Source organism: Asterias amurensis, chromosome 3 (assembly GCF_032118995.1).
Source record: "Asterias amurensis chromosome 3, ASM3211899v1".
Lineage (NCBI taxonomy): Eukaryota > Metazoa > Echinodermata > Asteroidea > Forcipulatida > Asteriidae > Asterias > Asterias amurensis.
In genome coordinates this window covers 10,392,404-10,402,716 of record NC_092650.1, presented here as the reverse complement: position 1 = coordinate 10,402,716, position 10,313 = coordinate 10,392,404, and the positions used below count along the sequence as shown (strand labels likewise).

The 10,313-nt window shown below is 35.9% G+C and overlaps 1 long non-coding RNA gene across 1 annotated transcript; it reads right to left on the bottom strand.

The window, feature by feature from the left end:
- Positions 1–2,563: 2,563 nt before the first annotated feature.
- LOC139935285 (uncharacterized) lies at positions 2,564–5,953 on the bottom strand. The gene is made up of 2 exons (XR_011785791.1): positions 5,806–5,953; positions 2,564–5,128 (listed from the first exon to the last, which is right to left on the bottom strand). It is a non-coding gene; the product is annotated as an uncharacterized lncRNA (long non-coding RNA).
- Between the last annotated feature and the right edge of the window lie 4,360 nt (positions 5,954–10,313).

The window sequence follows — 10,313 nt, the reverse complement described above, 5'->3', positions numbered from 1 at the left end:
TAATATATCAAACTTTGTCTAATATTGTGTACTTGTGTACCCCCTAAATTCTGCCTACTGATCAAATTTTGTCTGAAGTTACCAAACTTTGCCTGAATTTGGCCTTGTGAGCTTTCAAATTTTGCCTGAAGCGATCAAATTTTGCCTGAAATTGTATACAATTGTGTACTAAACAAGATCACCTGGCCTTGTGTATGCACCAAAGTTTGCATGAAATGGTCAAATTACACGACTTTATCCTTGTTTATCATCAACATTTGGCCTGAAATTATCAAATTTTGCCTAAAAATCTATTCAAGGCTAATGTGTACACTACTATAGCCATTTGTATTTACCAGGTTTCGCCTGAAAGTGTGTATAAGGCCTTGTGTGCCTAAAATTATCAAACTTTGCCAGGAGATGTGTACTTGTGTAATCATCAAATTTTGCCTGAAATGTTCAAATTTTGCCTGAAATAGTGTACAAGACTGTAGCCTTGTGTACTCCCTAAATTCTGCCTAAAAACAAGTACAAGAGTATAATAGCCTTGTCTACATATCACATTTTGCCTGGAATAGTGTACAAGACTGTAGCCAATTGTGTAATCATCAAATTTGCCTGAAATCATCAAATTTGCCAGAAATTATCAAATTTTGCCTGAAAATAAGTACAAGACTCTACTGTACACAAGCCTTGTGTACAAATTTTGCCTGAATATAAATTCTGCCCCAAAACAATTTTGCCTAAAATTAACAAATTTTTGCCTGAAAAAGTGTAGGCCTGCAATGCTAAAGCATTGCTACACCAATTTTAGCTTGAAACAATCAAATTTTGCCTGAAATTGTATACAGTCTTGTGTACTTAACACAAGGACACCTGTCCTTGTGTACTATAGCCTTGTGTATTCACCAAAGTTTGCCTAAAATTAACAAGTTTTGCCTGAAATACTGTACAAGACTGTAGCCTTGTGTATCATCAATTTTGCTGGAATTATCAAATTTTGCCTGAATATATCAACATTTGGCCTGAAATTGTCTACTTGTGTACAAAACTTGTGTACTCCCTAAATTCTGCCTAAAAACAAGTACAAGGGTGTTATATAGCCTTGTATACTTAAAACATTTTGCCTTAAATAGTGTACAAGACTGTAGCCTTGTGTAATCATCAAAATTTGCCTGAAATTATCAAATTTTGCCTGAATATATCAAAACTTTTCCTGAAATTGTGTACTTGTGTACAAGACTATAGCCTTGTGTACTCTCAAAATTCTGCCTAAAAACAAGTAACTTGTGTACTTATCAAATTTCGCCTGAACATGTCAAAATTGTCTGAAACATCCCTAAATTCTGCCTAAAACAAGTACAACGGTGTAATACCCTTGTGTACTTATCACATTTTGCCTTAAAATAGTGTACAAGCCTTGTGTAATCATCAAATTTTGCCTGAATATATCAACAATTTTCCTGAAATTGTATTTGTTCACTCCCGAAATTCTGCCTAAATTGTGTATAAGGCCTTGTGTGCCTGAAATTATCAAACTTTGCCAGGAGTTGTGTACTTTATCAAATTGCAAGACTATAAATAGCCTTGTGTACTGATTAAATTTTGCCTGAAATTGTGTACGCAGCTATTGTGTACAATATAGCCTTGCGTACTTATGCCTAAACATATGTACAAGGTAAAAGTCTTGTGTTCTTATCAAATTTTGTCAGAAAATTAGCAAATTCTGTCTGGCAATTAGCAAGATTTGCATGAAAATGTGAACAAGGCTATTGTGTACAAGCGATAGCATTGTGTACTTGTGAAATTTCTCCTTAAATTGTGTACGCAGCTATTGCGTACAATAGCCTTGCCTACTTATCAAATTTTACCTGCAATCTAAAATGGTGTACAAGGCTATCGTGTTCAAGTACTTGTATAGAGTAGCTTGGGTAGAGCAGATGAAAACACAAGTTGGTTTAAACCAGCAGCCTCAAGCATGTTCAGAAAAACCTTGGATTCTTTGTTGTTGGGATCAAAAACATGAATGTTGAACTCTCCGACCAGAGCGGTTTTACAGTCCAAAACAGTGGTAGATTTAATGACAGTCGAAAAATGAGCGTGTCAAACCTCAGGTTGTTTCTTGAAGGAAGAAGTTGATAAAAGGCACAGAGGCTATTCAATTCAATTAAAAAAACTTTAATAATCTTCAATAGTCAATTAATTCTGTTGGCGTGCTTCATATAAAACATTTACAGTTACGGCTGGAAGTAAACAAAATACAATTAGTTAAAAATATATAGATTACTTGACACAATGACAAGAAGCAGGTAAGTAAGAGTGGTGTGAAACCACAGCAATTACAGACAACTGAATAAATATAAAACACATTAGTTGAATATACATTAATAAGAACCACAAAACAATTTATAAATACAGTGTAAACAGATAAACGGTGGTGAACCAGACCTCCAAATAGCTGACACCCAGCATACAAAAACAGTTGAAAACAAGTGCAAAACAAAAACCACTCAGAACAGGTCTGAATGGAACAAAACAGAAATGTCCATCTATTTGGGGGAGGGGGGTGTTCTAGATCATTGTTAAACAATTGCCTAAGTACATGATTATCTCTTAAGTATCTGTCGCTCACTGACCTTGGTTAAGTCTCTCTGTGGCTCTCTGATAATTTTGAGACCCAAGTCTAACAATCCTTTTCAAACTGTTTTTGTTCTTGACACTTAAGTTACAAAATACAAGGAAATAAATGAAAAACATAACACACTTTCAATAAACAACTGATAAAACAGACTGTTCAACTGTTGAACAGAACAGGGCAAAATTTCAAAGAGCTGCTTAATGGTTAGCAATTTTTTTTGCTTAACGTAGCAAAAATAATCGCTTAAACCATGGAGGATGTACACATATTTCACGAGGTTAAGCACGTAAACAAACGGCACGCACAAGATTGTAAATCATTTGCTGCAGCAAAATAGAAGAAGGTAGGCCCCCTACTGACAAAATGGCGGGCAATATAAATGCAGAGTGGCGATAAAACAAAAATTAACGCCTTCTCTGTTTTCCATGTACTATTTGTAATGATTCAAAGCGCCACTTGAAAGGTTTACACAACCTGAGAGAAAATAAGAAGATAATACTTTGTACATCATTCCTTAAACATTTCAGACGCGTTTACTTCGCTACACCTACCATACAAACACACGTCAAATACACACCCAAATGCACTGCTGCACGCCACACCAATAACATATTGCAATTATGTTGCACTGTGTGTGTGTGAAGGGCCCAATGGCATAGGGCTGTTTAACAGTAAGAAAATTTGTTTGCTTAACATAGCAACAAAAATTGCTTAAGCGTAAACCTATTTCACGAGCGAATGCTAGCTTAGGCACGTAACATTTTAGATGTTTGCTTTAGCAAAAAGCAAGGTGATGACAAATTGGCGTGCAAAATAACTGCGGAGTGGCAAGAAAAAAAGTCATCACCTTCTGTGGTCTGATATGTATTATTGTTTAATGGTTAAAAGTGCCCCTCGAAAGGTTTACACACTAACTTGAAAGAAAACAAGAAGATAATACATTGTACGATCATTTGTGAAGCTTTTTAGACACTCGTTTGGGTCACTACACCTACCCTCAAACACACATACAGTATACACCGCTGCGCCGGCACAATACAACATTCGCAGTAATGTTGCACTATGCGAATGGGGTGCAAATGCATAATAGAGGCTTGAAGGACCTTTAAAGCCTCTGTTTTTGATAATAATTAATTATTTTGAGTAATTACCAATATTGTCCACTGCCTATAATAAGTGAAACAAAGAAAGAGTATAACACATGATAACACAACCTATTAACCCAAATCACCTGACGTCTTTAAATGTATATAGCCCATTTCACAGCAACCATCTCAATGCGTTTTAGTGCCCTTGGCAAATAATATTCTTTAATCTTTCTAATCTAATAGCAAAAATAACACCTGGCACGTGATGATGAATTGAGCTGTAAGAACTTGACTCTCGATCATGAATATGTATGAGGTATAGTAACCTGTAATCTTAAACAAAACCACACACAAAAACTTTAAAGGCACTGGACACTATTTTATGAAGTTGCAAGTTCTCCGGAGTTGATAGGGATGGTAGTTGAATGTGCGACAGACTCTGCGACAGAGATTTGCTGATGGCCTCTCTTGGTCTGTTCTCTTAGAAGTTTGTACACGAATTGAGTGAAGACCAGTAGTAAGGCATTTGACTATAAACATTTATGGATACCAGTAAAAAAAGGGGGAAAGGGGAAGTAGAAGATGATGGAAAAGGAGTGCAGTGAACCTATTCAAAAACATTGTTGTGCTTCCATTTGGGCCTCACATATCTGCAGATTTTGTAGTATTAAATAAATAAAATTAAAAAATAATTTCTTTTAGCGCGCATTTAACAATTACCATCTGAATGAGCTTGCATTGATTTAACGTCCCACTAAAAAACTGGGTCCTACACACTTCAAGATGAATTTTGCTTGGTTCATGAGTAATGAACTTTTGAATTACGAAATTTGAAGTAAAGGTCACATGGGATCATACATCAAGCAAGACTTATAACATAATTATTTATTTGCAAAAGTGCTTTGATATGCAACTACCTTGTAAGCTAACTATTAGTAATTAATGTTCTCATTTTAAAATAAATAAGAAAGTTAATTAATTAGTTTAAGCTAATTATTACACTTAATATTTCATGACCTTAGTTTTAACATGATAAAGAATCAGACTCAGTTGTGTCTTAGCAACAGGACTTATTAAAAAAGTCCCTCATAAGTTTGTTGACATCCATGAGAGGATTGAAATTGTGCATAATATTTATGCAAGTATCAAATGGAAGTGCTCTTTTCTTTGTCCTTTCAACATGTTCAAACATGAAATTCTAGGCCTGCTCATGAGTCTGTCTACACTGCTCTCCCTTTCAATGTTGGTTTTACATGTATCTTTCACAAAATGATTTGTTGTCATGATAATTCTTAGCAGTATTACCTTAGCGTCCCTTGTTCCTAGGCAACATCTTAGCAGAATATGAACAACTGAAGAGGTTTTTCATGCGGATCTTATTTTCTTTTGTGCTTGCTTGTCTGGTCATATGCCTCTTACAGACCTGTGAAGAAAATGATTTGGGGTTGAAAAACAAAAGTGAATAAATTGGGACTCGAACCAAAGACCTCCAGATCAACGAGCTGGCGCTCTACCAACTGTGTCATCTAGCCCTATGTTGACAGTCTCCTCTTTTTAAAAATATTTTTGTTTGGGGTGAAAGTCAGAAGCCACACAACCAATAACTGTCATGTAGCAAGATATCTCACCCAGTGTGTGATGCCTGGCTACACTGCAGCTGTATGGCTGTGACTGACACTCCCCGGCCGAACAAAGAGGTTGACAAAAAAGGGTGACCGCTAACATAGGGCTTGATAGCTGAGTTGTTTTTTATAATGACCCCAAACTGCAAGCAATTAGCATACCGCAAGCTTCAAAAACATTGAGAGGGAACCAGTAGCTCTATCTTGATGCATCGTTATAAAGGGCGCTCTGCATAGTCTTTAACATAGAATGTGTCACTCACAGGATTAATTTAGATATCCAAATACGATCATTCAAAATCACACCTCAAAGGGTTTGTTTTGGCGACTAAATAATTAAATTGAAACTGTTTGAATTCTGGACGCAAAGCTTCAACACAGGAGTTCAGTAACTGTAAAACCTATTATTTTGTTAGCAGTACTGGAGTTTAGCAAATTTATTTATAGACAAAATAACAAAAGATTGACAACAACTGACCTGGTATGTTGCAGGACGATGACAAAGATTTCACTGCAGTAAAGTTTCAATCGTACTTTATGGGCTCGGGTCTCTTACAAGAGGCCTTACTGCTGGGGTGCCTGTCCGCAAATCTTCTCGTACATCTCAGAGTGTCATAGTCTCAACAACTCCTACAAGTAAAATAAAGAATTGGGAATTGAGCAAAGGAAAATTTGCCCAGTCTGTTTCCTTTAGGTTTATTGTTTAAAGACAGTGTGACACTTTTGGTACTTGTCAAAAACTAGCCTTCACAACTGGTGTATCTCAACCTGTGCTTAAAATAACAAACCTGTGAAAATTTGAACTCAATTGGTCATCGAAGTTGCGAGATATTAATAAAAGAAAAAAACACCAAGTTGTCACACGAAGCTGTGTGCTTTCAGATGCTTGATTTCGAGACCTCAAGTTCTAAATCTGAGGTCTTGAAATCACATGACGGGAAAATTACTTTTTTTCCGAAAACTACGTCTCTTCAGATGGAGCTGTTTCTAACAATGTTTTATACTATTAACCTCTCCTCATTACTCTTAACCAAGAAAGTTTTTTTAATAATAATTAATTATTTTGAGTAATAACCCAAATATTACCAGTTATTAACCCAAATCACCTGATGTCTTTACATGTATTTAGCACATTTTACAGTAACCTTCTCAATGCGTTTTAGTGCCCTTGGCAAATAAACATTCATTAACCTTTCTCAGCTAATAGCAAAAATAACACCTGGCACGTGATGATGAATTTAGCTGTAAGAACCTGACTCTCAATCATGAATATGATGAGGTATAGTAACCTGTAATCTTAAACAAAACCACAAACAAAAACGTTAAAGGCACTGGACACTATTTTATGAAGTTGCAAGTTCTCCAGAGTTGATAGGGATGGTAGTTGAATGTGCGACAGACTCTGCAGTGTCGAGATTTGCTGATGGCCTCTCTTGGTCGGCACGCTGTTCTCTTTGAACATTTATGGAAACCAGTAAAAAAAAAAGATTGAGAAGGGGAAGTAGAAGTCGTTGGAAAAGGAGAGCAGTGAACCTATTCAAAACATTGTTGTGCTTCCATTTGGGCCTCACATATCTGCAGATTTTGTAGTATTAAATAAATAAAATTATTAACAAAATTTCTTTTAGCGCGCATTTAACAACTACAATCTGAATGAGCTTGCATTGATTTCACAACCCACCAAAATACTGGGTCCTACACACTTCAAGATGAATTTTGCTTGGTTCATGAGTAATGAACTTTTGAATTACGAAACTTGCAATTCCGGTTTGGGCTGGAAGTAAAGGTCTTATGGGATCATACTTAAAGCAAGATTTATAACATAGTTATTTATTTGCAAAAGTGCTTTGACATGCAACTACCTTGTAAGCTAACTATTGGTAATTAAGGTTCTCACGTCAAAATAAATAAGAAAGTTAATTAACTAGTTTAAGCTAATTTTTACACTTATCATTTCATGACCTTAGTTTTAACATGATATATAATCAGACTCGGTTGCGTGTCTTAGCAACAGGACTTATTAAAAAAGTCCCTTATAAGTTTGTTGACGTCCATGAGCGGATTGAAATTGTGCATAATATTTATGTAAGTATCAAGAGTAATATCCAGGACACAGTGTTTTAGAGACTAATTTGCTCCAATTCACAGATAAATGAAGACAATACAAAATGAGCAATATCGATATCAGAGCGACATGCAGGCAGTTTCTTGGCACAGTTATTCATCATCGTCGTCAGGTCAAGCATTTTTTGCCTTCCTTGACATGTTTCTTTAGGCACCTTTGTCTGCCATGGATGAGTTTTCAAAGTAGAAAATGTTCACCTAGTTTTTTGACAAGAGTAGTATGCACAATGTCCTTGGGATTGGCACTGCAGAATTTGCCAGAGCAGTATGCACAATGTCCTTGGGATTGGCACTGGACAATTTGTCAGGATTTGACCCGCCTGTCCACACAAGGGATGGCACAACTCTCCAGTTTGAATCCAGATTCAAATACCTTGAAGTTAACATGCAGGCAACCAATTAAGTAGGAAAACAGAGAAAACAAAGATATTTGAAGGAGAGCATTAGCGAAAGCTGCCACATTGCGCTGCATGGAACACTATAGGCTGAGACCCAAACTGGTATCTGATCTTGCTTTCAACATCTGGAATGGGGTTTCCTGGTAGGTATCTGTAATTATCAGTTAGTGTCTAGGTGGAGGTTAGTGTCTATAAGGGTTGGTCGTAGGCCTAGTTGTGGGTGTCTGTAAGTGTGGTTATGAGTGAGTGGTTAGGGTTATAGGATTAGTGTTATAGAAATCCCAGGTAGAACTATATAGGATTAGGGTTAGGATGAGGGTTTAGGATGACTGGGTTAGATTTGTGTCATGGACAGACACCTACAAGAAACCCCATCCCTGATATTGAATGCAAGATCACATAGCAGCTCTGGTCTCTCTGTTTGTTTCAAACCATTTCGCACGCCAACTAAGCGTAATTTTAAGACCTTTGCATTTCTCTGAGTCCCCTGCCCTCGTTTCCTCAGTTAGTTCAAGACACACAATTCTGATGTTCCCCTCCAAGACATAGTGGTACACAGGGGTTCAACAACCTACCACACGGCCAGACATCTAACCAAGATCCTCCATACATTAGTCTGGCCTCACATCAGCAACTAAAGTTTGACATTAATGTCAGTTTTGTCAGACAACACTTGATCATCAGTTCCTCAATCACTTTAGCAATTAGGATCCACAGATGACATTGACCATTGAACTAAAGGAGACTGATACCATCCCCCTTCCATGATGATTAAGTCACCAAAAAAGCGGATAGCAAAAGGAACACAGAGTGTGACCCTATTTGACCTTTACTTCTAGTATAAACACGGAAGTTAAAGCCAACGTCAGTTTTAAACTACATGTATTTGTAACCTATAGAGAAAAAGCGCTGCAGCTTGCTGTTCCGTTCCACTGATCAACAGGTTCAAAGATAGATAGATAGATAGATAGATAGATAGATAGATAGATAGATAGATAGATAGATAGATAGATAGATAGATAGATAGATAGATAGATAGATAGATAGATAGATACTAGATAGATAGATAGATAGATAGATAGATAGATAGATAGATAGATAGATAGATAGATAGATAGATAGATAGATACTAGATAGATAGATAGATAGATAGTTACTAGATAGATAGATAGATAGATAGATAGATAGATAGATAGATAGATAGATAGATAGATAGACAGATAAAGTTTTGTTCACAATTGTCATCATAGGTATAAACATCACTAGCAAAAAGGGGAAAAGTGTTTACTTTATTTATTTTTGTTTGAAAACTGATTATTGATGTGATTTATAAGAATCAGACATAATACTTACTTTATAAATCATCACACCAAAATAAATTCCTTTTTTTGTGAGTGATGACTAAAATGCCACTGACAAACAAATTTAGCGACACAACTGTAAAGCAATCAATAGTCGGGACATCTTCGACACTAGTCGCAATAGTCACCCATGCTTATAAATATTGTGTCATAAAAAACTCAAAGTTATAAAATAAACTTAAAGAATCATTCACACTGTATGGTTAAAGGCACTGGACATAAATGGTAACGGCCAAAGACCAGTATTCTCACTTGCATGCATCAAATAACAAACCTGGGAAAATTTGGACTCAATTTTGGTCATTTCAATTGCAAGAGAGTAGTGGAGCAGTTTCTCCAAATGTTTTCCACCATCAAACGCTCTCCAGCTGCAGATGCATAACAAAGGCTTCTCAGCTGAAGTATTTGACTATCTGAATGAGAAATTACCTCTTTCTAAAAAGAAATATGTGTCTTGCAAATTGTTTCACTATCAACAGTTCACCATAGCACGAGTTAGTTGTTCTATTAGCTGTCAGTGTAAAATTAAACCACCAATAGTCTACCAGCTAATTATTTAAAAAATAAGTTAACTTTATGCACGGTTTTCTCAAACATAAATATTTGGCTGCCAGGATTTTTCAGCCCTTCGTAAAATTACTGAAAATATGCATGCATGGGTAATCTCAGGAGTCTACACTCATTATTGGGAAATCAAAATCAACTAATTTGTTTCATATCCTTTGGCTTTTTGTGGAAATAGTTTAGGTCAGAGAGTGCTCTGAAGTGTCTTCTGCTCAGAACTATAAGGTCATTAATGGAAATTTCATATTTCTAGTAATCAAAGAATCAAAAAGTGAAAAAAGCAAACAAATTTGAAAAAGTAAATTGATGAAAATCAACAAAGTATTGTTTTACTTTGAAACAAAGTTTTCTCTTTGCCAAATTCAAATCCCAATAAACCTCATTTACCAGGAGCTCAAAAATATGCAAGCATTTTTATGAGACCCATACAACTTGCAATGAAGACTGCATATAGTTCTGAACACTGTATTGACAACTGTTGCTTTGGTAAAATTCAATAAGGAATGCTGTCAAACTACCATTCCTATTTTAAAAGATGT